The 27,935-nt window shown below is 37.4% G+C and overlaps 1 long non-coding RNA gene across 1 annotated transcript in view; it reads left to right on the top strand.

Annotated features, from left to right (window-relative positions):
- The first annotated feature begins 10,045 nt into the window (after window positions 1–10,045).
- LOC309626241 overlaps window positions 10,046–27,935 on the top strand; it is a 182,023-nt gene continuing 164,133 nt past the window's right edge. The window contains exon 1 of the long non-coding RNA XR_014243063.1: window positions 10,046–18,109. This is a non-coding gene — a long non-coding RNA (uncharacterized lncRNA). The remainder of the gene's footprint in view (window positions 18,110–27,935) is intronic.

The raw sequence follows: 27,935 nt of genomic DNA, 5'->3' as shown, positions 1-27,935 counted from the left end.
TTCAACTTCTTTTCACATTTCTTTCTAACTTTAGGAGGGCTCATTCTCAATAATAACAACAGCTGGAGAAGTTCCAATCTTCTTCTATCTGAAAATGTCTGCCAAAGAGATCATAGATAACCCCATTATATAATATTAGGTAAAATTCAAATGAGTCCAAGTCTTTCCTGCTAAGTTCTTTGATGAAAACACAATGTAAATGCTTTAGTTAGCAAGTCCCAGGAAGAACATAAGGTGTGGCTTGGGTTTGGGACAGGTAGCCTACATGACCAGGTGGCAAGGAGAGAACCTGCTCCAGGTCTGAGTTTAGCTCTGCAGACCAGACCAGTTTTGTCAGGATGTCTAGAGGTGATAAGACCTAGGGAGGTCAGCTCACTCTAACTAAACCCACAAAGGTCAAATGTCAGTTACTTCCTTTATAGTGAGAATTATAACTACTCAACAGACTGGATTCTCAATTATTCTAATTAGTCCATTTTCGTTTGTTTGTTTTTATCTGTAGACACATATATATGACTATATATAGTCATATATATATGACTAAATCATAATCTGCTTACTTGCTCAGCACAGAATTAGAGCAGTGCTAAGTGGAGAAGTTCAATCCTAAGGAAACTCTCAAAAACAGTGGAAGTTGTAGTGAAAGGAAATTGGGAGGGTACTGATAGATTCATTGGAGATATATGCTAAGCTGTAGGCTGGTTAATTTGCTGGAGAGAACTGGGAAAAGGGACAACTGGGGAAAACAACTGGGGTCAGAACAAATCTCAAATACTGACCTCTGCAATTATATCTTCAAAGGAGCCTGGATTCGATTGGATTCGTTTATAAAGCAATTTATGCCCCCAGTACATTGTTTAAAACAATATAGTAATCAGATGGCAATTAGTGGCACTTAGTGGATGAGTGTGGTCAGAGAAAGAGACCACCTAAGAGAGCCCTGCCAAAACTATTTTCATCCCAGGGTGACTGGGCATACCCAAGGCTGTGCCCCCTAAGTAGTAAAGTCAGCGATTTCACAGTGTCAGGAGAAAATAGACTTCCCTCAAGTAATCCAGAGAGTTAACCAAACAAATAAACAAATAACAAAAATAAGCCCCAGAGTGGGAAACCAATATCCAGGGATGCTATAATATTATGTTATCTAAAACATCCAGTTTCCATTTAAAAATTTATGAAACAAAAAAACAGGAAAGTATGTTCTTTACACCAGAAAAAAAGCAGGAAAAACATAAACTGCCTGTGAGAGTGACCAGATGTTGGATTTAACAGACAATGACATCAAAGTACCCATTATAAATATGTTCAAAGAACTAAAGGCAATCATAATTAAAGAAGTAAAGGAAGACACAATGACATCATTGCATCAAATAGAGAATATCAATAAAGATAAAAATTATAGGGAAAAATGGAAATTCTGGAGATGAAAAGTACAACTGAAATTAAAAATACACTAGAGGAGCTCAACATTAGATTCAAACTGACAGAAGAAATAATTAGCAAATAAGATAATTGATAGAGATTATACAACCTAAGGAACAGAGAGAAAAAAGAATAAAGACAAATGAAAAAATCCTCAGAGAACTGTGAGATAGCATTAAAAATACCAATATATGCATATGTGAGTATTAGAAAGAAAGGAGAGATAGAAAGGGCAGAAGAAATATTCAAAGAAATAATGGCTGAAAAGTTCCCAAATTTATTGAAAAACATTAATCTACATATCCAGGTAGCTCAACAAATTCCAAGTAAGATAAACACAATGAGACTCACAAATAGACACCTTGGGACTTCCCTGGTGGTCCAGTGGTTGAGACTCCGTGCTCCCAGTGCAGGGGGCCCAGGTTCAATCCCTGGTCAGGGAACTAGATCCCGCATGCTGCAATTAAGAGCTCACATGCTACAACTAAAAGATCCCACATGCCGCAACTAAAGATCGCACATGCCGCAACGAGGATCCTGCATGTGGCAACAAAGATCCCGCTGTGCTGCAACTAAGACCTGGCACAGCCAAATAAATAAATAAATAAATAAATATTAAACAAAAAACAGACACGTTACAGTAAAAATGATGAAAGACAGGGAGAAAATCCTACAAGCAGAAAATGAAAAATAACTCATCAGTTACAAGGGAACTCCAATAAGATTGACAACTGACTTACAATCAGAAACAATGGATTCTAGGAGATAATGTTATTTAAAATGCTCAAAGAAAAAAAGTGTCACCTAAGAATCCTGTATCCTGCAAAGCTATCTTTAAAAATAGAGATGGAATAAATTTCCACATACACAAAAACTGAGAAAATTTGTTGCTAGCAGACATGTCCTACAAGAAATATTTTTAAAAAGTTCTTCCAGCTGAAAGCTCCAGACAGTAATTCAGATCCACACCAGAAAAAAAAAAAAAAAAAAAAGGCACCATTAAAGGTAATTATGTAATTACAAAAGACAGTAAAATGCATATTTTCTTTCTCTCTTAATTGATTTAAAAATCAACTGTATAAAATAATATGTGTATAATATAATGTTGGACCAAAGCATATAGAAATATAATGTATTTGCCAATAACAGCACAAAGGAGGTGAGTGAAAGCAAAACTCTATTGGCCTAAGGAAATGACTCCAGATGTAAACTCAGATCCATGCAAACAAATGAAGAGAACCAAAAACGATAAATAAGGTTAATATAACAAAAGCTGTAAATATATACCTGCTCTCCTTTCTCCTCTCAGCTTCTTTAAAAGTCATAAAATTATATAAAGTGAGAGCTCTAACAGTGTATTGTTGGGTCTGTAATATTTACAGAAGTATATGTCCAACAATAATACATATAACAAATACAAATATATATGTACAACAAAAAAGAGAAAACAGAATCAGCTCTATAGAAATAATGTTTCTATATCTCACTAAGATTAAGTTTGTGGCAACATGAAGTTGATTCTGATAAGCTAAGATGTATATGATAAGCACTAAAGCAACCTCTCAGGAAACAACTCAAAAATAGTGAAAAAATCATGAAAGAATTTAAATGCTACATTAGAAAATATTCATTTAATGCAAAAGAAAGCAGTAAAGGAGAAACAAAGGAACAAAAAAACAAAATATAAAGAAGAAAGTAAAATGGCAGACACAAATCCAACTACATCAATAATAACATTAAATGTGAACGGTATAACAACCCATGCAAAAGGCAGAAATTGCCATACTGGATTAAAAAAACAGGATCCCACTATATGCTCTCTGTGGGAGACATATTATATATTCAAAGATACAAATAAATTGAAAGGATGTAAAACAATATATCATGCAAACAGCAACCACAGGAAAACTGGGATGACTATACTAATAGACAAAAGAGACCTTAAAACAAAAAAACATTACCAGCAATAAAGAGGGACATTGTATAAGAAGAAAAATCCATCAGGAAGATATTACAATTATAAACATATATGACCCTAAAAACAGAGTACCAAAATCATAAAGCAAACAAATAAAGGGAGAAAGACAATTCAACAAGAGTAGTCAGAGACGTCAGTATTCCATTTAAATAATGGATAGAACAGAAGCAGAAGATCAAGGAAATAGAAGATTTGAACAACACTGTAAGTCAATGATATCCAACATACATCTGTAGAACACTCCACTGAACAACAGCAGAATATACATTCTTCTTGAGTACACATGGAACATTTTCCCAGATAGACCATATGTTAGTCCATAAAACAAACCTTGACAAATTTAAATGAGTGAAAATAGTACTAATATGTTCTCTGACTATAACAGAATGAAATTACAAATCAAAAACAGAAAAAAATTAGAAATTCACAAATATGTGAAAACTAATCAACAAACTCCAAATTATTGATGGTTCAAGGAGGAATTCAAAATAGAAAATACAAAATACTTTGGGATGAATGAAAATGGAGACACAATATATCAAAATGTTTGGGATGCAGAGAAATCAGTGCTTAAAGGGAAATTTACAGCTGTAAATACCTAAACTAAAAAACAAGAAAGATCTCAAACCAATAACTTAAACTTCTACCTTATGACACTGGAAAAAGTTGAGCAAACTATACCCAAAGCAAGCAGAAGGAAGGAAATAATAAAGATTAGTGTGAAAATTAATGAAATACGGAATAGAAAAACAATAGAGAAAATCAACGACACAAAAAACTGGTTCCTTGAAAAGACCAACAAAATTGAAAAACCTTTAGCTAGATTTATTGAGGAAGAAAAGGGAGAAGAGTCAAATTACTAGATTCAGAAATGAAAGAAAGGGCATACTACTGAACATACAGTAATAAAAAGGATTATAAACAATCCCATATGAACAACTGTATGCCAATAAATTAGACAACTTAGATGAAATGGACAAACTCCTAGAAAGACACAAACTACTGCAACTGACTCAAGAAGAAATAGAAAATCTGAATATACTTATAACAAGAAAAGAGATTAAATTAATAATCAAAAGTATGCACAAAGAAAAGCCATGCCCCAGAGAGCTTCACTGGTAATTTCTTCAAAACATTTGAAGAAGAATTAATATCAATTCTTCAAAAAGTACAGAAGAAGGGAACATTTTCAAACTTACTCTATGAAGCCAGTATTACTCTGAAACCAAAACCAGACAAAAATATCACAGAAAAGACAACTACATACCAGTATCTCTTATGAATATGGACACAAAACTCCTCAACAAAATACTAGCAAACCAAATCCAGCACCATATAAAAAGAATTATAAACCATGACCAATTGGGACTTATCCCAGGATGCAAGGTTGGTTTAACATCTGAAAATCAATTTATGTAACACATCATATCAGTAAGATAAAAAAACAAAAACCGCTTAATCATCTCAATAGATGAAGTAAAAAGCATCTGACAGAATCCAAAACCCTTTCATGATAAAAACACTTAACAAACTAGGAACTGAAGGAAACTCTTAGCTTGATAGAGGTGATCTACAAAATCCCATAGCAAACATCATACTTAATAGTAGAAGACTGGATGCTTTCTCCTGAAGTTCAGGATTAAGACAAGGATGTCCACTTTTGCCACTTCTGTTCAGCATTATACTGGAGGTTCAAACCAGGGTAATTAGGCAAGTAAAAGATATAAAAGGCATCTAGACTAGAAAAGAAAAAGTAAAACTATCTCTATTTGCAGATGACATGAACCTGTATATAGAAAATCTTAAGGAATCCACTAACAACTATTTGAATAATAATAAGTTCATCAAGGTTATAAGATACAAGATCAGTATACAAAAATCAATTGTATTTCTATACACTTGTAATGAACAATCCAAAAATGAAGTTAAAAAATTCCATTTACAAAGCATCAAAAAGAGTAAAATATTTAGGAATAAATTTAACAAAAGTGCAAAACTTATATTCTGAAAATTATGAATCACTGTTAAAGAAAACATAAATAAATTGAAATATCCCAGGTTCATGGATCAGAAGACTTAACATTGTTATGAAGCCAATATTCCCTAATTTAATCTATACATTCAACACAATCCCTATACGAATCCTATCTGGCTTCTCTGTAGAAATTAATAAGACATTCCTAAAATTCATATGGAACTGCAAGGGATCCATAATAACCAAAACAATCTTGAAAAAGAAGAACACAGCTGGAGGACTCACACAAACATTTACAGCAGCATTATTCACAATAGCCAAAGGTGGGAAAAAAACCCCAAATGTCCATTAATTGATGAATGGATAAACAAGATATGGTATATCCATACAATGAAATATTATTTCCCCATAAAAAGGCGTGAAGTAGTGATACGTGCTACAACATAGCTGAACCTTGAAAACATTAAGTGAAAGAAGTCAGTCACAAAAGATCAGACATTATATGATTTAATTTATATAAAATGTCAAGAATATGCAAATATATAAAGACAGAAACTAGATTAATAGTTGCTTAGGGCTGGGGGCAATGGGTAACAAGAGTTTGATAGCTAAAGGGTACAGAGTTCGGTTTTTTTTTTTTTTTGAGATAATGATAACATTCTAAAATTGGATATGGTGATCATTGTACACATCCGTAAATATACTATAAACCATTAAATTGCATGCTTTAAATTACTTAATTGTATGGTTTGTGAATTATATCTCAATAAAACTGTTATCAAAATCATTAATGTGTATGTTATCTTAGGAAAAGAGGATAAGAAGTTTAAAATATTTCTTCTTTACCTCCTGTTTTTTTAAAGGGGCTACATCCTGAATCCTTACAAAAATTTTGAAATCGGAAATGAAAATGAAGCATCACACATACATTTCAACATGGTTGCGTATAAAAAAACAAACAAACAAAACAACTAATACTAAACTTTCATTGGGTTATTTGTATGGAAATATGTTAATATAAATGTTTCAGACATTACATGAAATCTCTAAAAATCTTATATTTGTATTTGTATGGAAATATGTATGGAAATATGTTAATATAAATGTTTCAGACATTATATGAAATTTCTAAAAATCTTACATTTGTATTTGTATGGAAACATGTATGGAAATATATTAATGTGGATGTTTCAGACATTACATGAAATTTCTAAAAATCTTATATGTTCTGGTATAATGTTATAAGTCATAATCCTAGTTATTACTTTAAAATGTATATCTCAGAAATAACTAATTTTCTTGTCAACTGCATTATTATGAACTTTCATCAAATCTTTAACAGTGGTCATTTTTAAGTCTTTTGTCATTTACAGACAGTTCTGGGTGTACTCTGATGCTTTTGCAAATATGTTCCTATAAAAGGCTTTCATCTTCAAGAAATTCATGGAAAAGACTCTGACAAGTACAGGTTTCTGGTAACTGACTGTACTGCTGAACTGAATGAATAAGCATTTTCAGAACTCTAATGGAAAACTGATGAACTCATAAAAGTGCTAACAAAAGATCAAGATGAAAAAAATAATTAATTACATGGGACTGAGTGAACTGATGAGGATGAGTATAAAAAAAAAATTAAAAAAAATAAAAAAATAAAATAAACATGGTTGCATCTTTTTGTTCTAAATACATTTTCCTGAATCTGATGTTCTATCTTGATCATGATAAAGATTTTCCTCAAGAAGGCCTCTCCAGAAGATGCTGGGTCACGTTTGCTGGTAACATATCTTCATAATGCTTATCACTACCTAAAATTACCTTATTTATTAATTTGTTTATTTTATTTCCCTACATGAAAAAAATGTTCCCTATTGATTTTAACTCCAGAGTCTAGAACAGTGCAACTCAAGTGTGGTAAGGATAGTGCCAGTCTGTGTGTGGTGCTACCAGACCTCTACGAGCTAAATAGAGAAACTGTATGCTAATTTTATGTCTGCTAAATCTAATGATTTAAAATCTGGACTTGTATTTTGTATATCTTTGGTTTATTTTATTTTTCTAGTAATTTATTTTTATAGGTTTTTTTTTTTTTGCCAATTATCAGGCTGTGATAGATTTAACATTTTAAAAAACAGAATTGGTCCTTCACCTCAGATGGTTTGAGAAACACTAGTTTAGGTGACCACTGAAATTTTTTGCTCCCCTTCCCTAATGAAGTGTTAATGCTGAGAAGTATCCACAAAGCCAGGGATTATATTTTCCAGTCCCTCTGCCTCGGGGAAAGGCAGGGGCACTTGTCCCAAGAGAATGTGAGCAGAAGTGATGCATGTCACTCTTGAAATGGCTAATAAGGGGCTACGCCTTCCCTGCCATCTCTTTTTCAATTGCTAGCTAAATGAAGAGGACTCTGCAGACTATAAAAGAGTGAGCCACAAAACAGAAAGAGCCATCTTCCCAAAAACCACATAGAAGAGCACCAGACCAAGAACAACTGCGCAGACTGTGATATATCTGAAAAATGGGTTTCTATTATGTTAACTTCAGGACTTATTTGTTATAACCTCTACCATTATGTTAACTAATATGGTGCTCAATAAATGCCTGCTGAGTGAATGAATGAATAGTAAACCTGCCATCAGAACAGTGCTACTACAGTTGATAGTAGTATTACTGTACTATTACTGTACTATACTGTATTATTAGTCAACTTGCCAGTGCATGAGAACTTAAAGAGCTTGTGCCAGAACAGAAACCAAGAAACTTTTAGGGAGAAAAAAAAAGTAGTGAACTAGCCTGTAGGTTTATTATCATTGCTACTGGGAACAAATAGTTTATGTACCAGCATGGGTTCATAGATTTTTAGAAAGCACTGCACTAGAGGACATTTTTCAAAGTACTGAAAGAATCTAAAATTATGTTTAAAACCACACAAACAGTATTTGTAAAATCCATTCAACCTAATCTCCTACTTTGGATTTACTTCTAAGTTGTTTATTATCTGATTAAGTATAATTGTTAATTATGTATATTTAAAATAGAATATATATGAATACATACATTTATACATCCATCCATCTATCCATTCATCGTCCATCCATCTGTCTACCTATCCACCCATCCAAACTTAAAATGATCTGAAGAGGAGTATGGCTCAGTGGATCAAATACAGGCCAGAGCATAATCAACTGCCTTATCTGAATAACACATATATACCTATAACAGGCAAACACATGTGCAGTGCTTCAGAAGGTACAAAGTACTTTCTAAATATACTTTTCATCTTTGTAATTTAATCCTCATTATAATCCCATGGGATAGTTAAAATTACTATTACTCTCATGTTACAAATCAAAAAACTGAGACTACCTAAGCAAAGTGAAATTAAAAGACAATACAGATAATTATTGACAAGTTCAGATCTCAATACCTGCTATTAAAGAAAGGGAAAAACTTGGGGGCTGGTATTATCCAGTTAATTCACCTTCACCTTCACTCTTTGAATGACTTCTTCACTTTGTTAATGCTAACACAGTCATAATACTGTGGCAAATAAGAGAAACAGAGGGCCAGATTTACGTTGCTATTATGTATAAACAATTATACATAACAATATATACAAAATGCGATGGCTTGCATTTACCCAGAATCTCAGCCTGCAAAAATAATTTGAGTAAAGAGGAGTTTGTTTTTAAGGGCCTACTATTCCCGGGTATTAAGCCATCTTGTGATGCAAACAGGCTGACCAGGACTGGGCATTTGTTGCACCATTTTAATCCTTTGAAGTATTTTTTTAAGTGTCTTTTGCCTTTCAGCCTGTAAACTCATGATTTGCCCAAGTCTTGTAGCCAGGTTTCCGGAGGAAGCATGCCAAAGGTGAACCCACTCAGCAGTTCCTAGGCCATCTACACCACATACTTGCCGGCTTTGAGCCTCAAAATTTCAGAAAGTTATGCAATTTCTGGTTAAATTTTTTTATATACATATTTTATGACTTAAAAGGCCCACACCTCTGCCCCCTTCCATCCCTGAAATTCCAAAGATCTGGGAGGATCTATTCATTCAGATAAGCCTCTGAACACATAGATGGTCTGTAGAAACTAGTCTAAACTCAGATGTGCTAAGGTCTCCTCACCATTAATCTACATCCTTAGGCCCAGTGACTGTCTTCAAACTAGATGTACTAGAGATTTCTCCAGTGCCTGTTCCCTAAACCACACTTTTTCAGTATAAGGATTAGGAAGGGAAGGAGGTAGTATTTAACTGATTCTTTTCATTTACTCATTCATCATCCAACATGTACAAGGCATGTTCACGCCTTCCATAAAGTGAAACCCAATGAGAAAGCTAAACTAGGTACCCAAATAACTACAGTACAAGGCAATGCCTGTTATGGGACCTGAGAGTAGCCCTAATCAAATGTTTGAGGACAGGAAAGCAAAGAAAACTTCTGAGTAAAGTGGCCATGAAAGGCTTTATGAAAGAAAGAGGGAGCTTCTGAGTTGGATTTTGGAGGAAAAGCAAGATTTCATCAAGGACAGATGAGGGGAAGTGACAGTTCAGATGACACGAGCCAGAAGTAAGCAAGAACGAGATGAGGTTAAAAAATCAGGGGGTGTGGAGGTGTCATTTGGCTGGAACATGGGAAACATAATTTGGAACCAAACTTTAAAAGACCTTGAACACCAGGATAAATTGCCATGATTTTATTCAGTAGTCAATGGGAGAATCATTACAAAAGTTTAAATACAGAAGTGATTTGAGCAAAGCAATAATCCAAGAAGCTTGCTCTGGTGGTGGTGTACAGAATGGCCTTTAGGGACTTCCCTGGTGGCGCAGTGGTTAAGAATCTGCCTGCCAATGCAGGGGACGTGGGTTCGAGCCCTGGTCTGGGAAGATCCCACATGCCACGGAGCAACTAAGCCTGTGCGCTACAACTACTGAGCCTGCACTCTAGAGACCGTGCGCCACAACTACTGAGGCCCCGTGCCACAACTACTGAAGCCCACACACCTAGAGTCCATGCTCCACAACAAGAGAAGCCACCGCAATGAGAAGCCCACGCACCACAATGAAGAGTAGCTTCCACTCGCCGCAACTAGAGAAAGCCCACATGCAGCAGTGAAGACCCAATGCAGCCAAAATATAAATAAACAAATTAAATAAATTAAAAAATAAAAATGAATGGCCTTTAATTTTGAAAGGCTAAAAGTTTGAGGATGAGTTAGAAGCCTTTTATAATAGACTAAAATGAAGCATTAAGACTTAAAGGGAGTTAGTGGCCAAGAAAATGGAAAAGAAGAGAAGAAATAACAAACAGAATTTGGTAGGGAAGAGGGGAAAAATGAAAAGATAACTCCCGGGTCCTGAGTCAGTGCCTGGAAAAATTTATGTTGTGGAGACAAATGTTTGGACTCAAATTTATACAAAGATCTAGAGATTTTAAAAATTTATTTCAAGACTGTCTGTGATGTTATCCATAAAAAAAGGAAAAAAAAGACCATAATTTCCCAGGATCACCCTGGACAGCTGGTTGCTTTTGCCCCATTCCTTCATAAGGCTTCTTTTTCCACGGTATCAGCCTGTTTTGGAATATGGACTTGAGAGTTATAAAAGGGGATGAAGAGTTCTTATTTTGATAAATCTAATGCCAGCCTACTCAGGCAGAGTCTAAAGATGCATATGGACCATCTCAATCCACTTTCTGGAGTAGACAAGTAGACATGCGCTTTGATGAGAACCGCAGAGAGGAACACTCCTTGGAGGATACTAGAGACCCATGATCTGTTCTGATGGCATCCACTATGACAGCACTGGGGGGACTCTTCAGTCTATTTCTAACCAAATAACCAAGAGACCTCCAGGCACAGCAGGTCCTCAGCTCAGGGAGCAGATGGAAAATATTCCATTTCCTCAGTGTCAGGGCACTGATGGCAACATTCTGCATGAAGGAATAGGTCTATGGGAAAGTCACTGGGACAGTATTCTTTACCTGTGGTGGGCAGGGGCCAAGAGAAACAAAACCAGTATCATTTTCAGGGCTGGGAAACCTAACCTGGCCACACAAATAATTAACCTGAAAGGCCACTTCATGCTCCTTCAATGGACCCAGATGTTGCACTTCACTTTAGGTAAACGTTATTTTTAGAGACATAAGAATTCAGCATCCAAAATTTATCACCCATCTGAGTGGGAGACACAGAACACAGAACAGATTTATATGTTTAGGGGGTAGGAATGGGGCTTAAGCTCAATAAAATCCTAACTGTGCTTTACTTTTTAATTTAACTTTCAAACATTTCTTTCCTGTTTTGTGACTGAGAATCTCGTACATGTCACCCTTTCAGTGAAGTATCACAGGAAAGACATTTTTGTGGTGTTTAATGGAAATAATTTTTCTTGTGGTATTGCTCTGATACCCTGGGAAACTGGCTTTCAGAGATAAATTAGGCAAAGAGCCGTCTAGTGCTAATTTATTAAGCAGTCAATGGTTTAAAACAACTTTCCCTGTTTCAGCTCACTGGAGATCTGTTACTGGCTCTTGAGAAGATAGCAAAGAGCCAAAAACTGATAAATTTCATAGATTATCTTGAAACAGACAAAGTGAAGGGTTGGTGTAGGGTAGTTTCATAGGTGTGCAGGGGTAGTAGACACTGTGGTGAAGACTACAGATGTGTACTGGATCTCCTGTAATGGTGGTTGAACACTCTGAAGAAATTTCTGTAAGAAATATCTCCTAAACTTTCTCGTCCTTCTAGGGTGTACCGCAAATAGAAAAAGTGCCATCTGTAAAGAAAAATATTGATGATCAGCCTAAGGTGCTCTAAAGGCCTCAATGCATTTTCTACAGATGTCCCCAGAACCATGGTTCTTGGCCTAAGTTGCACCCTGGCATCACCAGGGGAGTTTATCAAAGTACTAATGCCTGGGTCCTACTTCAGAGGTTCTGATGACATTGGTCAGGGGTATGGCCTAGGCACTGGGAGTTTTAAACCTTCCCAGGAAGTTCCAATGTGCACACAAGTTTAAGAACCACTGCCCAATAGGAGGTGCTGTCAGAGACTGAGATCTACTTCATACCTGGTAACTGTCAGGTGACTCAGCTGCTAGAATGTGTTCTTTTTCTTGCCTGAAAGTGCAGATCATGGTCACTGATCAGCAATGCAGAGATATTAGGAACAAACAAGGACCAAAAATAATAATAACAATGTTTTGGGAGCTGCTCAACTCCAAATGCTATTCTCTGTGAAGAAGGCTGGACAATTGAGCCCCTGGAGGAAAACAGAGCTAGGAGAAAACACTGAGAAGAGGGAAAATGACTTGCTCTTTGGTTCAAACTGGAATTTTTTCAAAGGCAATGTACCATTGACCCCTTCTTCAAAGCTAGAAAAGTGCCAGGGCAGAAGGCACTACTGACTTTTATGACATAACTACTAATTTCCACTTTGAAGAGACCCCCTACTTTTTAAGATGCATAAGAATCACCTGCAGAGCTCATTAAATATGCAGCTTCTGAGTCCCACCCAGAGATCTGGACTCAGTAGGGCTGGAGGGGGGCCTAAGAACCTGAAGTTTTAAAAGCTCCCCAGGGCATTCTGATAGAGGTGAGCTACGCCCCACCTTTGAGAAACACTGAGTCTTCCCACCTCCAGGCAACCTCCTGAATGGTTCTTTGCCATAAACTGCATTGTTCTTCTTCAGTTAAATAGATTATCAGGTTAAAAAAGAAAAAAGGAATGCTTCTTTAGTAAAATAGTCTGCAAAGTATTTTCTGAAAGACATTTGACTGAACTTTTTATTGAAAAATCTTCAGTCCTTTTTGGACATCCAAGTGTCTCCTCATTTGTTCAGTTTATCTACAGAGCAGAATGAAGATAAACTACTGCAAACAGACACAACCATATCCACAAACCATAGGCCAATATAGTTCTTGGGCATGACAGGGGTCTTTCAAATTAAAATCTTCTCATGTCTTGAAATGCTATCAAAACTACAATGAGGTACCACCTCACACCAATCAGAATGGCCATCATTAAAAGTCTCCAAATAACAAATGCTGGAGAGGGTATGGAGAAAAGGGAACCCTCCTACACTGTTGGTGGGAATGTAAGTTGGTACAGTCACTGTGGAAAACAGTACGGAGGTTCCTCAGAAAACTAAAAATAGAATTACCATATGATCCAGAAATCCCACTCCTGGGCATATATCCGGACAAAACTATAATTTAAAAAAATACATGCACCCCTATGTTCATAGCAGCACTATTTACAACAGCCAAGACAGGGAAACAACCTAAGATGTGGTACATATATATACAATAGAATACTACTCAGCCATAAAAAGAATGAAATAATGCCATTTGCAGCAACATGGATGCTACTAGAGATTATCATGCTAAGTGAAGTCAGAAAGAGAAAGACAAATACCATATGATATCACTTATATGTGGAATCTAAAATATGACACAAATGAACCTATCTATGAAACAGAAACAGAATCATGGATATAGAGAACAGACTGGTGGTTGCCAAGGGGGAGGGGGTTGGAAGAGGGATGGAGTGGGAGGGTGGGGTTAGCAGATGTAAGCTTTTATATACAGAATGGGTAAAGAGCAAGGTCCTACTGTATAGCAGAGAACTATATTCAATATCCTAAGATAAACCATAATGGAAAAAAATGTAAAGAAAAAAAGAATGCATGTATATGTATAGCTGAATCACTTTGCTGTACAGCAGTAAATCTGTACTTCAATTAAAAAAAAAAAGAATAAAATCCAAAAAAACCCCAAAATCTTTTCATGTCTTGAATGATCACAAACACTAATGAAGAAAAACCAACAACCATTACAGCAAGCAAATAAACTTTATTCAAGGAATTTGGGAACAAATTTCCATGATTAATATGGAAAATCAGTCCATATACATGTTTATTTTTTTAATTGGTAAATTTTCATTATGACAGCTTACCCACCTGGAGTCAAAGATAATGGAAAAAGACAAAATTTCTAGTTTGGGATTTAAATGTAATAAGTTTGTGTGTGTGTGTGTGTTTGTGTGTGTGTGTGTGAAAGACAGAGAGAGACAGAGAGATGCCAGAGGAGAGCTGTATATTTGAAAAATGTATCTATAATTATTTGGCACCAAATTTTGGAATCCATAGTTCATGGACCTAAAATTCACTCAGAATTCACAATTCAATCTGTAAACAGGGAAACTTGGTTGGGAGCAGAGAGTGATGTTCTTCACTGCTTTGTGTTTTTCACTCAGAATTTCCCTGGTCCTCTAAAGCTCTCCAGCCTTGGACATTGTTCCTGTGCTGTGCCCACATTCCATTGGCATAGTCATGGAATGGTATGCTTGGAATGTCTCCACCCTCCAAAATATTTCTGGATCAAGCTTATCCCTTTTCCCTCCGTTGTACAGCATTTGCTTCACTGACTTTTATATTTTTGTATATCATGAAACTCTAGAGCCCCAGTCTAAAGCTCTATTAACCCTCCGACATCAACAGAATACCCACAGAAGGAGAGCAAACCTAGAATCCTCCACTTGGGGTGCATACAATCTCTTTATTCTGTTGTATTTACCTGCATGCTCCTTCTCTAAATGCTCCTGAATTTAGAAATCAGCTCAGAGAGGTCTAATCTAATTACCAGCAGATTTATCTAAAAAATAATGACTTTCTTTTGAAGTTGCCTCTCCTTGGATCTTTTTCCTAGTGTGACTTGACAATCTCAAAAGAAGACTGGAACTTAAGGGATACCTGCAGGAAAGATTGCCTTTCTTTTAAAGAAATTCAGCAGCAGGGCACTTAGTGGGGGGTTTTGCTTGTATCAATAATTAGCACTCTTTGTAATAATAATAACAAACTAATGTGACATTATTATGTGCCAAGTACTGGGCTAAGAGTGTCACATACATTATCTCACTTAATTTCCATAATAATCATAGGTAGGTACCAGCATCCCTATTTTGGTCATAAGAAAATTTGGGTCACAAAGGTAGCATGTGGTATAGCCAGGATTATCTTTATTGCCATAGTAAAATCATAAAAGAAAAAAAAATGACAGTGAAAAGACTTTAAGTATCCTCAATAAAACTGTGATTAAAAAGAAAATTAAATGGGTTTTCTAATACAACTATGATAGCAACATCTTTTGGGGTCAGTCAAGTGGGTAGAGAGACTTTGGGAAAAAATTCCTTTTAAAATCTTGTTGGCATTTAAGTGACATTTTGGCGAAACACCACGGAAACATCTGGTCACATCCTCTCAACCCTAATTTCTTCCCTAAATGTTGTTTTTAATATGTCACAGTTGTTAAATTTGTAACAAGTAATGCCCTTGAGACTAAACAACAGTGCCTGGTATGTGAAAAATGAACAATACATTTTCGGCAGTAAAAACCAAAAGGAAATTTTAAATAAACATTTAATTGAGTACAAATAGTCTGAAAGTTATTTCGGTGGAACTTGCCCAATCTGTGTGCTGACATTAGCAGCAGGATGTTCTAAATAAACTCCGTTAAAACAAATGTAGTCTTCTTCACTTGTGACATAACTGATCAGATTCAGTTCTTCTGAAGGATTATGGCTGGGGAAGGAACACTTTTTAGTTGGAAGAGAACTCTCCATTTACAGTCTCAGAACAAATGCATAACCACCAAAATGCCAGGAAGAACAGAGCTGGGGATTTGGATGTTGAACAATGGCTTCAAAGTAGACAACCAAAAGTAGAAAAACAACCACCAACCACCAATGTTTGTGTATTGGTCAGTTAGCCAAGGTCCATGGGCCTGATTCACTTCCTTTCTAACTCTAAAAGGATTTTTCCTTCTAGATAAAACCCTGCATATTTGAATCTAATCCAACATACGTACTTGTCTCAGGCTATATTTTGCTCTTGCTGTATTTTAGTTGTGTACAATGGAAAAGTCTTGCAAAAACCTACACCAAGGGAAAAAAATCAGATCATGGATCAAATTCAGGCAATTAGTAATACAGCTGAGAAAAAGGGGCTGTGTATGTCATTAGCCAATTATTTGAAAACAATTATTTTTCAGTTCTGTGTATTGACTCTTTCTACATATGGATAGGCAGATGCTATTCAGCAGAAATGTTTTTCTACTGATATGGAATCCCCAAAGAAACCATATTGGCTTTGATGTGATTCAGAGATTGTGTCATTCATCAACATGGTTTTAAAGAATGTTAGCAACCTTAGGGTTGGTTCAACCTGAAAATAAACACAGATGGTTCTTGGGAGAACAAACTATTTTCCATAGCAGATTTAACCATACATGTAATGGAATATACATCCTTTGTATTTAGTGCCACATTTGATTACATAAAGGCAGTTGGAATGAATATGAGTCAGACTTTTTTCCTAATATGATAAATACATAGCTTAGCCCCTCCCATTTTTTGTAATTTTGAGATTTTTAAAACATACAGAAAAGTTGCATATATATTATCAAGAACTTTTTATTCTTGAACCATGTAAGAGTAAATTTAGTAATGTATTCCCTACAATGACATGAAAGCAGGAAATTAACACTGATTTATTATTTCCATCTACTCTACAGTTTTAACAATTGCCCCAACAATCTGATTTATAGCAATGGATCTCAAACTTTTAGTGTGCATCAGAATCAGTGGAAAGTCTCATTAAACACAGATTACTGGCTCCCAAACCCAAGGTTTCTGAGTCAGTGGGTTTGGCATGGGGTCCAAAGTTTTGTATTTCTAACCATGTTCCCAGGTGGTGCTGAAGGTCTGGTCCTGGGATCACACTTTGAGAACCACTGCTTTATAGCAAAAAATATACAATCTAAGATCATATGTAGTATTTAATTATCATGTCTGTTTAGTCTTCTTTAATATAGAGACTATTTTTCAGCTGTTCCTTGACTTACATGATCTTGAAATTTTAGAAGAGTACAGGCCAGTTATTCTATAGATCATCCATCCATATGGGTTTTCCCCATGTTTCTTTGTGATCAGATTCAGGTTATGACTTTTAGCAGGAATATATCACAAAAATGTTCATCTTGTATCCTGTTGGGTGGTACATAATTTAAATTGTCTCATTACTGGTGATATTAACTGATTACTTAATTAAGGTGGTCTTTGCCAGGATTCTTCACTTAAAGTTATTCTTTTTCCTTTTGTAATTAAAAATTATTTTGTGGGGAGATACTCTGACACTAAGTAAACATCCTCTCTCTCATCTAATTTTTATCCACTAGTTTGAGCATCCACTAATGTTTCTTGCCTGAACTGACTACTATTATGATAGTGCCAAATGGTGTTTTTCTGTCATTCCTTCTACATTTATTAGTTGCCATTCTACTGTAAGAATTTTCTCTTCTCCCTATCTATATATTCATTATTCATTAGCGTAACATGCAGATTCATGTTTTATTTAATTGGTTATAATCCATTATTATTATTTTTTTTTTAATTTTATTAATTTATTTTATTTTTATTTATTTATTTTTGACTGTGTTGGGTCTTCGTTTCTGTGTGGGGGCTTTCTCTAGTTGCGGCGAGCGGGGGCCACTCTTCATCGCGGTGCGCGGGCCTCTCACTGTCGTGGCCTCTCTTGTTGCGGAGCACAGGCTCCAGACGCGCAGGCTCAGTAGTTGTGGCTCACGGGCCTAGTTGCTCCGCGGCATGTGGAATCTTCCCAGACCAGGGCTCGAACCCGTGTCCCCTGCATTAGCAGGCAGATTCTCAACCACTGTGCCACCAGGGAAGCCCTATTATTTTTATTTTGATGCTCAAATTGTCCCAGAGTTGGCCAGTGAGAGCCCTTTCAAGCTGGTTTCCATGTCCTTTCTATATGTCCCAGTACTTCTTGAACATTCTTTACTTTCTGATGTCAAAAAATGTTCCAGGCTACTTTTTTACTTCCTCTGCCCTGATGAGTAATCAACCATTTACTCAAAGAGACCTGGTTGCTTTTAATAGAGAATGGTATTTAAAAGCCAAGATCTATGTCCCCAAGATGTATGCCTTGCTACTGGGCTGTTGCTGCTCCCAGGCCCTTTCATTAGACAGAGGTAGTAAATATATGTATATATACATACACACACGCACATGCACACACACCATAGAATTACATTTAAATTTAGTTCTCTATTTATATTACTGCAATGTGCACAGATTTGCATCTATATATCTATATTTAGCTCTATATATTGATAATGATGAATTAACGCCTGTACCTCCAATTCCAATCCAACATCACAAGATTCAATCTAGCTTTCCTCCTCTCTATATTCGTAACTCCCTTCATAATTCTCAATATTTTTTACTTATTTGATTAATCCCCTGCATGTAACCAATCTCCCAGCTCAACCAGATCAATAAGTTACTAATTATTAAAGGATAACTGAATTTTCAAGAGATTTTTGTACACCGAAAGAAAACCAATTTTTTGGTGGCTTCTTGATCATTTTACCACAATATATCCCATGTAATCTCATCTTAGGCAACTGAGAAAATTAACTCAGTGACAGTATAAAAGGTTAATTGTTTTGAAGTCTAAGCTGTCTGGAGCTTATTCTACTCATACTCAGCAAACTCCATAGGTTCTCCATTCTCTTCAGCGTCAAATCATAGAGTTAGGTATGATCTCCCAAGCCTACCATAGTTTATAAAGTTTAAAAGCTTACTCCTGGGCTTCCCTGGTGGCACAGTGGTTGAGAATCTGCCTGCTAATGCAGGGGACACGGGTTCGAGCCCTGGTCTGGGAAGATCCCACATGCCGCGGAGCAACTAGGCCCGTGAGCCACAACTACTGAGCCTGCGCGTCTGGAGCCTGTGCTCCGCAACAAGAGAGGCCGCGACAGTGAGAGGCCCACGCACCGCGATGAAGAGTGGCCCCCGCTTGCCACAACTAGAGAAAGCCCTCGCACAGAAACGAAGACCCAACACAGCCATAAATAAATAAATTAATTTTTAAAAAAAAGCTTACTCCTCTCTATAACTCCCCCTCCCTGCCAAAAGGAATAACTGCTGCCAAGCATACCCTCCAGAGCTCCTCTGGAGGGGTCTTCCAGTTAAACATGAAAGACTGAACACGTGCGTTTACCTCCTGTTCCATCTCAAACCTCAAATAAAATGGGCGTGAGGGGAGAGAGAAGGCATAAATATAGACAGAAAATAAGAGGGGATTTAACTGCAACAAAATTTTAGAAGGAATGGGAGATCTCAGTGTCTCTGAAATTGGAGGTGGACAGTGGACTTGAAAAGAGAATTCACTGAAAGTTTCTCTAAGGCGAAATTAGACTCACAGGTCCTCTTCTTCCATTCTTTACTACATGCGTCAGTCTCTTCCCTATCTGAGCAGCAAACTAGAACAGAGAACTTTCTTCTCTACACTTTATTAGAGAAAATGAACCAAAGAGACACAGAATCAGGAATGTCAGACAAAGCTGAGAGAGGGTGCCCAGTATTGAAAACAGGGGATTAAGTGAAAGTCTAACTACTGAAATGAGAAAATTTCCCCCCACCTAGACATACCCAAACATACAACCTCTCCCCACATGACTCTCAGAATATGCCCCAGTAAAAAGATCTGAGATTCATCTTTGGGAAAATAGAACATCTGCAATAGACTGAATGTTTGTGTCCCTCCATAATTCAAATTCTAAACCCAGTGAGATGGTATTTGTAGGTGGGGCATTTGGGAGTTGATTAGGTCATGAGGGCATGAATGAGATTAGTGCCCTTATCAAAAAGACAAAAAGAGTTCCCTTGCCCCTTTCCCCATGTGAGAATACAGTGAGAAGTCAACCATTTATGAACCAGGAAGTGGGAAGTGGGCCTTCACTAAATACAGAATCTGCCAGCACCTCAATCTTGGAATCCCAGCCTTCAGAACTGTGAGAAATAAATTTCTGTTGTTTATAAGCCACCCAGTCTATGCTATTTTTGTTGTAGCAGATCCAACAGACTAAGACAGAAATTGGAACTAAGAAGTAGGGTGCTGCTATAACGAATACCTAAAAATGTGAAGTAGCTTTGGAACTGGGTACGGGTAGAGGCTGAAAGAATGTGCATACTAGAAAAAGCCTACAATGCCATGAACACATGAAAACACCATCCCAAGAGAAAATTCTGACAGTTGGGTGTTCCCTAATGAAAGTCAGATCATCCTATACTAAAATCCACAAGTTGATAGCACACTGACTTTCCTTCAACCTCTATCTTAACTATGAGTGGGCAAAAAATAGAAGAAATTTTCAGTCTCATGGGAGAAGGTGTGGCAAAGCTGCTTAGGGCTCCCTTTGCAAAGTTTTGTATTGGGCCTAAACATCCCAAGGACTTTTTTCCCCACAACAGAAGAAATTCCTCAGAAATTACTAGAAAGGGGCTTTTCATTCAAGACTGGAGGAACTTATTAAGTCAAGGATATGGAGACCTAATTTTTTTTTTAACATCTTTATTGGAGTATAATTGCTTTACAATGGTGTGTTAGTTTCTGCTTTATAACAAAGTGAATCAGTTATACATATACATATGTTCCCATATCTCTTCCTTCTTGCATTGGAGACCTAATTTTTAAGTCTTGTTCTCTCAGCATCTTGGTTACTCCATTTTACATTTAGGCACCTTTGGAAGTTGCATTAACTCTTTCATGTATAATGTAATTATTTAGTTTGTAAATGTAATTAGTCCCATAATTGTTCGACTAGGCAGGCATTCTAAAACTCCACTGTATAGATTGGAGTCATTCTAACCTCTACAAATTAGAGTCACTTAGCCTGTACTAATGACAGTTCAAGTTCAGGGACTAGGATGAATCTCTAGAAACCATCTCCATTGCTGTTTGAAGAAAATGTCTTTCCCTGGGAGTCCCAGCTCTACTTCCTACAATTGGGCGCCATGAAATTCCCCTGAATGTTAACATCCTCTGTCAGTTCAGATCCTCTAAGAAGAAGATGTCAAGACAGAATTAGACATGCAAGAGATTTATTGAGAGAAATGCCTATGAAAGATAGAAGGGAGAGTGAGAAGAAGCAGGCAGGGGACAACTTCAGACCATGGGGTAGGTGGGACACTATGAAAGAAAAGAAGGAATGAAGGAGGATTGGGTAGGAAAAGCCTAAGACTGTATGTAACACAACTCTGAGATATCTTAGTCAGGCCAGTGAGAAGACCCAGAGCAAAGACTGAGAAGAGTCAATGCTGGGCAGAAGGAGCCCAGCTCGAATACCCTCAGCACGTTTGGCCATTGGCTGGAAGCAGCTTGGCGACATCATGGATTTGGTGTGAGCAGGTGCTAGAGTGGGTCGCAAAGGTGTGGCAGCTGGAGGCTGTTGGCTCACTAGGATCCTCACAGCAGCTTCGCTGTTGAAGGGAAATCTGAGTGGGGCTCTCCCTCACATCCTTTACCTTTATCATGTTCCTTGCAATGACTGATCCAGCACAGCTATAGTAAAAGTGAAGGCTGACTCCAGAACTCAGGCCTCCTCATTCGTAAGCCAGTGGCCTTTACTTCAGTAGAGGGCAAGATGAATGAAGAAAGACTTTGTCCTGTTTTGTCAGTAACTGCCACAAGGCATCATTTCTTTACTTTGGCAGCAGATGTTAGCACAGTTTATATATATATATATATATATATATATATATATATATATATATATATATATATAATATTTAACATGCATCAGTCACCTATGACTCAGCTGACAACAGACTCAAATATAATGTGTCCAATGTACTTGGGCAAGAAGTAAAAAGAGTACAAGCATTTCATCTTGGCAAGGAAATAGGGATGGATGTTCATGGAAGAACAAAAGAAGGAAGAGGGTTGCAGGTGAATATTGGCTACACCTGTTTGTCCTCGAAATGCTGATCATTGTCTTCTCACACCACTCTCTTCTAAAACAATCTTGTACCACTTTCATACCTAATGAGGAGATGAGTACATGAAGCTACATTCGTACCTGGTTGTTTTATATTCTCTCCAAGCTGGGTCAATTGGTTCTCATTAGGAATTCTGAACTAAGACTCACTGAAAAGCTGAGTCAGGGAGCTGTGAATAGTTGGGGGTAATGTCTTGTAGAGTCACAGTGGGGGCACTGGAGATGTTATACCAAATTCATGTCATGTTCCAATCAAACTTTTGGGGAAAGAGCCCCCGCAACCCTTTCTCCATTACCAAATTATCTAATCTGGATTAGCTTTGGATCCAAAAGACCTGGGTACAAACCCTAGCGTACAAGTTTGCCTGTCTGATCTTAGTTTCCCCATCAATAAATCACACAGACTAAGGCTTACTGCTCAAGGCTATTGCAAGAAGCAAAAGTGATAATGTGTGTAAAGCACCTAGCAACACAGGCATTCAATAAACATGTGTTTTCCTTTCCTTAGGTCCTAAGTCACCTCCTTTTCCATCAGTGGCTGTCTCCTGAGTACCTCCCAGTCTGGTCTGAGGCACTTCAGGTCTTATCAGTCACCGAAGTCATCTACATTAGATGATCTACTATTTTCTAACTCAGCCCACTGGGATAAGAGCAGGTACCTAGCCGAATGGCATCGATACTGAACCATACATCCTGACTTTATATGTTCCTTCACTAAGTTAGTCCACAAGTATTTGTGCAGCACCTACTATGTGCCACACACTGGGCCAGGTGCTAAGGATTGTGGGGTGAACTGGACAGACAAGATCCCTCCCCTCGTAGATCCTATCTTCCACAGTGTGGTTCTCTGGGACCATTTCAATTTTACATACTCTCCCTCGTGGTCCTCTTAGCACACTCCTACTTGCCACTGTAGGCAAACCTACAAGGCCCAAAGGCCCACTGGAGAGCCAGATCACAGCTTAAGGGCACTAGGTACATCTTAGACAGAGAGGAGTACACCAAAAGGGAAACTGGGCAAGTGCCAATAGATAAGTTTTTCCTACTTCCTGAATTTACAAGAGTCCACCTTTGGAGCTACTTCCATATGTGTCCTCTGGTTGCCTTTGATTGTCCACTCATCTAGATTTCCCAGAGGCAAAGAGGAACTTCTGCTTCTTAATGTAGACCCCCAAGCGACCCTAAGACCTAAGTTTTCCAGCAGCAAAATAATGCAGAAGAGAACAGTGGATCCTTACTTAGCCAGACTCATAGGGAGAGACCCCAAGGATGAGGTGGTGTGTGTCTAAGGCCTGGAATTGTGAAGTTCATTAGATACATCTAGATATGTAGAGAGGACAAGTAGGGTCAGTGCTGGTTGTGTCCAAAGCCTTCATTCTGACTGAGTATTATTTCTGTTTGGAGAAGTCTCAGTGATTCTGGGTTCTGCCTCCATTTCTACAATCCAAAGGGTCCTGTGATCATAGGACTCTTAGGTACAAGTGTCAGAAACTTGACTCAAAAAGCATCAGAATAACAATGATCACTGCAGAGATGTTTCTTGCCCACAATGAAGGTGGCTTTCCATGTGATTAAACTGAACACCTGACACTCCACCTGAAGTACCTGCTTTGGAAGTCTGCTTTAGGAGATGTGAGAGATGACTCTAAAAGCTGCCCTTTGCCACCAGTATGAGACCCAGACTTTTATGTTGAGCTGTGAGTTTTAAAGAGCATTCACCAGGGCTTTTATTTTGCAGATGAGCAGTTGTCTTTAAAGAATTATTATACATTCTAAAAGTTCAGGGTTAATTGATCGTAATCTCATTGGCACTATAACTAAGACAAACACAAGTGATATCCACATGGAGAAACTTAGGTAGGCCTACAAAAACAAAGGTTGGAAATGCAGGCAAAATAGATTAGGAGTTACGAACTTTATACTGGCATTAACTTAAATCAAGAGTTGGTTTAAGTTAACACTAAGATTATTCTGATCCCTTGTCATTGTGCAGTTTTGTGGGATAAAATACTTATCAATTGCCCCAACATCGCTCCTAGAGATTCTGAGGTTCTCCCATGACCTCTTCCAGAGTCTTCCTAGTTAGAGCCTGGCCTGAAGGAAAACAGGAGGCACTTCTTTGGTTCATCCAGTTATGATGTAACAACACATCATAAACTCACCACCAGACTGCCAGTAACCTTTCCCACTGACATGATATGAAAAGAATGTATCTTGCAACTAGCTTATCTAGAAAACTCCATGCCCATTCACTTGCTCCATTTCCTAACACAGTTTTTTCCAGACCTTGTACAAACAGGAAATCAGACTAAAACCATTATTAGAGAACAGGTCAATAGATGCTTCCTAGAGCAAACAGTACCTTGCTATCCCTATGCAAAACAAGAAAGGGCAATAAAGCAAGTCACAGGGTGATTTAGAAACATTCCCCTTCTACTCCCCTGGGGAAAAAAAACTCCTTATACTTAAAATATTTCAATGAAAATATTTTAATGCAGTTTTTGAGCCTGAATTATCCAAGTAAATGCCTTCTGTATTGTAATTTGCAGAGGCAGGCACCTACATGAGAATAAATCCAAACTATCACAAGGTTACCTTAAACTCATTTGCTTCAATTTCCTTGAATCACAAAGCTAACGATTTATGCTAGAACAATGATTCTCAAAGTGTGATACCACATAAGCAGTATCATATCACCTGGGAATTTGTCAAAATTGCCAACTCTGGGACTCCCCCCACCACCCTAAACTTACAGAATGAGAAACTCTGGGGGTGTGACCAGGAATCTGGTTTATGGAGCCTACAGACAAGCCAGTGACAGACTGGGCCTAGCATCACCTATAATAATGCTTTTTCTTTCAAAGTTGACTAACATTTGTGCTGGGCCTACCTAACAGTTTTGTTCCTTAGCTTTGTTTTGTTTTTCCTAGCAAAGGAAGGATCTGAGTAAGGGAAGTCGACATTATGGAGGACATGTGACCTTCTGGGGGTTGCTAGGCCCCTCCAGTTTTCCCCTGTGTTTCACCCTTTCTATTCCAGTGGGTAACAGGCATTTCTATTCTTATCTGAGAAACTGACTTGCTTTTGTATTTATTTTTCATTCTAATTCATTTGCAATGGATTTCCTGAAACATTATACCACCTTTTTATTGGACATAATGAGTCTGCTGGTCTGCTCACACTTCAGTGAAGCTATCTTCGTTGGAAATCTGGATTATTCATCCCTCTCCATCCATTCTGAGGCTCTAAGGTCACTGGAAGAGTTCTGACTCAGAACTCTGACTCAGAACTGGGCAGAACTCTGCCCAGTTGCAGGGTACACGCTGGAAAGCAGTTTCTTGCCACCAGTTTCTTGTAACGTATGTACTGGTAACAACATGGCCGGTGCTTCAAGTTGGTTTGTGTCCCCCAGGATACAACACCAGTGACTGTTGGTAAGGAACACTCCTTAGAAAGATCAATTTGAAGGCACCATTTAAAAGTAAGAATTTAAAATAAGAACATTTTACAGCTGCTTTATTTTGAAGCGTTTTGGTTTTCAAAAATTAAACATTATAAAGTTCTTCAAGAACTCTGTTGTTGATAATATTTTCTCTCATTAAAAATGCAAAACCTTCTGGAGGAAATGATACTCCGAGCTTTGTAGCACAAATCAATGCCAAATGAAGACCATAAACTGTGTTTTGTTATGCATTTGGCAATGTCTCCAAATATCTTGAACAAACAACGTCACAGTGCTTCAGACCCATGGACCCTTACGTTTCTAGAAATTTATGATTGTCCATTACGGGAAAGTAGAAATGCCGGGGATTAGCAAGTCTGGCTAGGGTAGGAGGAAAAACAAATAAATTATGAAAAACAGAAACAATTTAAATATTATAAGCATTTGTTTTGGGAAAGCCATTCTTGCCATGCCTATGTGCTCAGAGGAAACTGGCTTTGAGTTTTGATTATCAGTCTCAGACTAATGAAAGTGTTCAAAGCTGGCCTAGGCAGAGGTAGTGCTGCAGGGGTAAGAGAGGGTAGGGCAAGTGCTTCATACAAATCCCATTAATGGGAAAAATAATGAATCCTAGGTACCAAATCCCATGCCTTTGTCAACATGTGTGTCATTTTACAGTTTGACTGCTCTTTCTAAGTAAACAATAGCTGCCCCTATTTGGGAGAGGGTGGCTTTGTAAGAAAAGGCCATGGCTATGGGTTCTAGCCCTGCAGAGTACACTTTTGTGGTCAGGGAATCACAGGAAATCAGGGGCCCTACATATGACCCATTTCTCAGTGAAAGTCCAGCTTGGAATCACAGGTAGAAAAAGGTGCTTAAAAATGTAAAACATCAAGAAATCAACACTCCACATCACCAAACCACCTCATTTAAAAAAAAAAAAAAATCTAGCATTACTGATTTCTGACCTTTGCTGTTAAGAAATCTATTTCAAAGGGGAATATTTCTAAGTAAGTATCTCAGTAATTGCCAGTAATGGAAATGAATTATAAAAACCTGACTTGAGAGCTTAACAGTGCTATGTTCACTTCCTTTTTGCCTACAGTGCATGTGGCTATATCTCTTCCAGAAGTGAGCAAGTGGAATGATGGCTCATGCCTATTTTGTCTGATCCCTTATCATTGCTGAATACTACTTCTTCCACCTAAACCTGAATTCAAACCTGAGCTGGGATGCAGGGCACTCCTGGGGGTACTATTAAGGACTGGCATGGCACCATCAGCATGCAGTGTTGTTCTCCTGTGTGCCAGGGTATGGTTTTGAGCTGGTTTATCTTTCTTTTGAAAGAAAAATCTGTCCCTTATATAATAGTCTTGCATTACAGCTCTATATTCAGAGAACTGTGAGATGTTCTCTTATTAGTGCGTTGCACTCCTGAAGGTCAGTCCCTTTTGCAAACCCTTGTATCCAGCAAGTGGGTCCACACTTACAATTGCAATGACATTAATAATAAGAGTTATGAGTAAAAGTGAGCTAAAGTATTGGCCAAGGCTTATGGATTTCATTTGAGGCTTAGTGTGGCACTTTAATTTTTCATTCAACTTTCCTTTTAGGAATGACTTTGCTAAACATATCCAGGTTGTCTTTGGTGCATAATATTACTACTTCTTGGTATTTACTGCTACTGAAAATTAATAGAAGTGACTAGCCTCAACTTTAGAAGTTAATGAGACTTAAAAGAAGCAAGATTTTTTTCTTTGCCATTTATATTATGTATATAAATTTGATTTATGAATTTGGTTAAAAAAGCTCCTTGCCTTCTGTCAGCATTGAGGAGCCAATAAGTTCATTCTCTGATTCGCAGAAGTGTTTTATATTCATGTATTCATCCAGTCATTCAGTAAATATATAAGATATATCTACTATCCAGAAACATTTTCAAGGAATTATTCAAAATCAAGATCTACTTATAAAACCTTGTTAGAAAGAAAATGTTTGCACTTCACACAATGGAGCTCTGACCTATTAGAAATAAAAAGGCTTATTTTTCTCAAACTTGGTCTCAACATAGACTCCATGAAGGTTATTATAAAACCGGGGGTAAATTCTACTAGCCTTTGCATTATTTACTTTTTGATCAACATCGAAACTCTCTTCATTTCATGTAACTAGATTTTATAGACTGCTCCTTAAAATTATCATAGGTAGAAGCAAATTAAATTCACATTTCAAAGAAATAGTACTACACAAT

This window comes from Balaenoptera borealis (assembly GCF_965194805.1).
Source record: "Balaenoptera borealis genome assembly, chromosome: 3".
Classification (NCBI taxonomy): domain Eukaryota; kingdom Metazoa; phylum Chordata; class Mammalia; order Artiodactyla; family Balaenopteridae; genus Balaenoptera; species Balaenoptera borealis.
The sequence above is the reverse complement of the archived record's forward strand: the minus strand, read 5'-3'. Positions and strand labels throughout refer to the sequence as shown.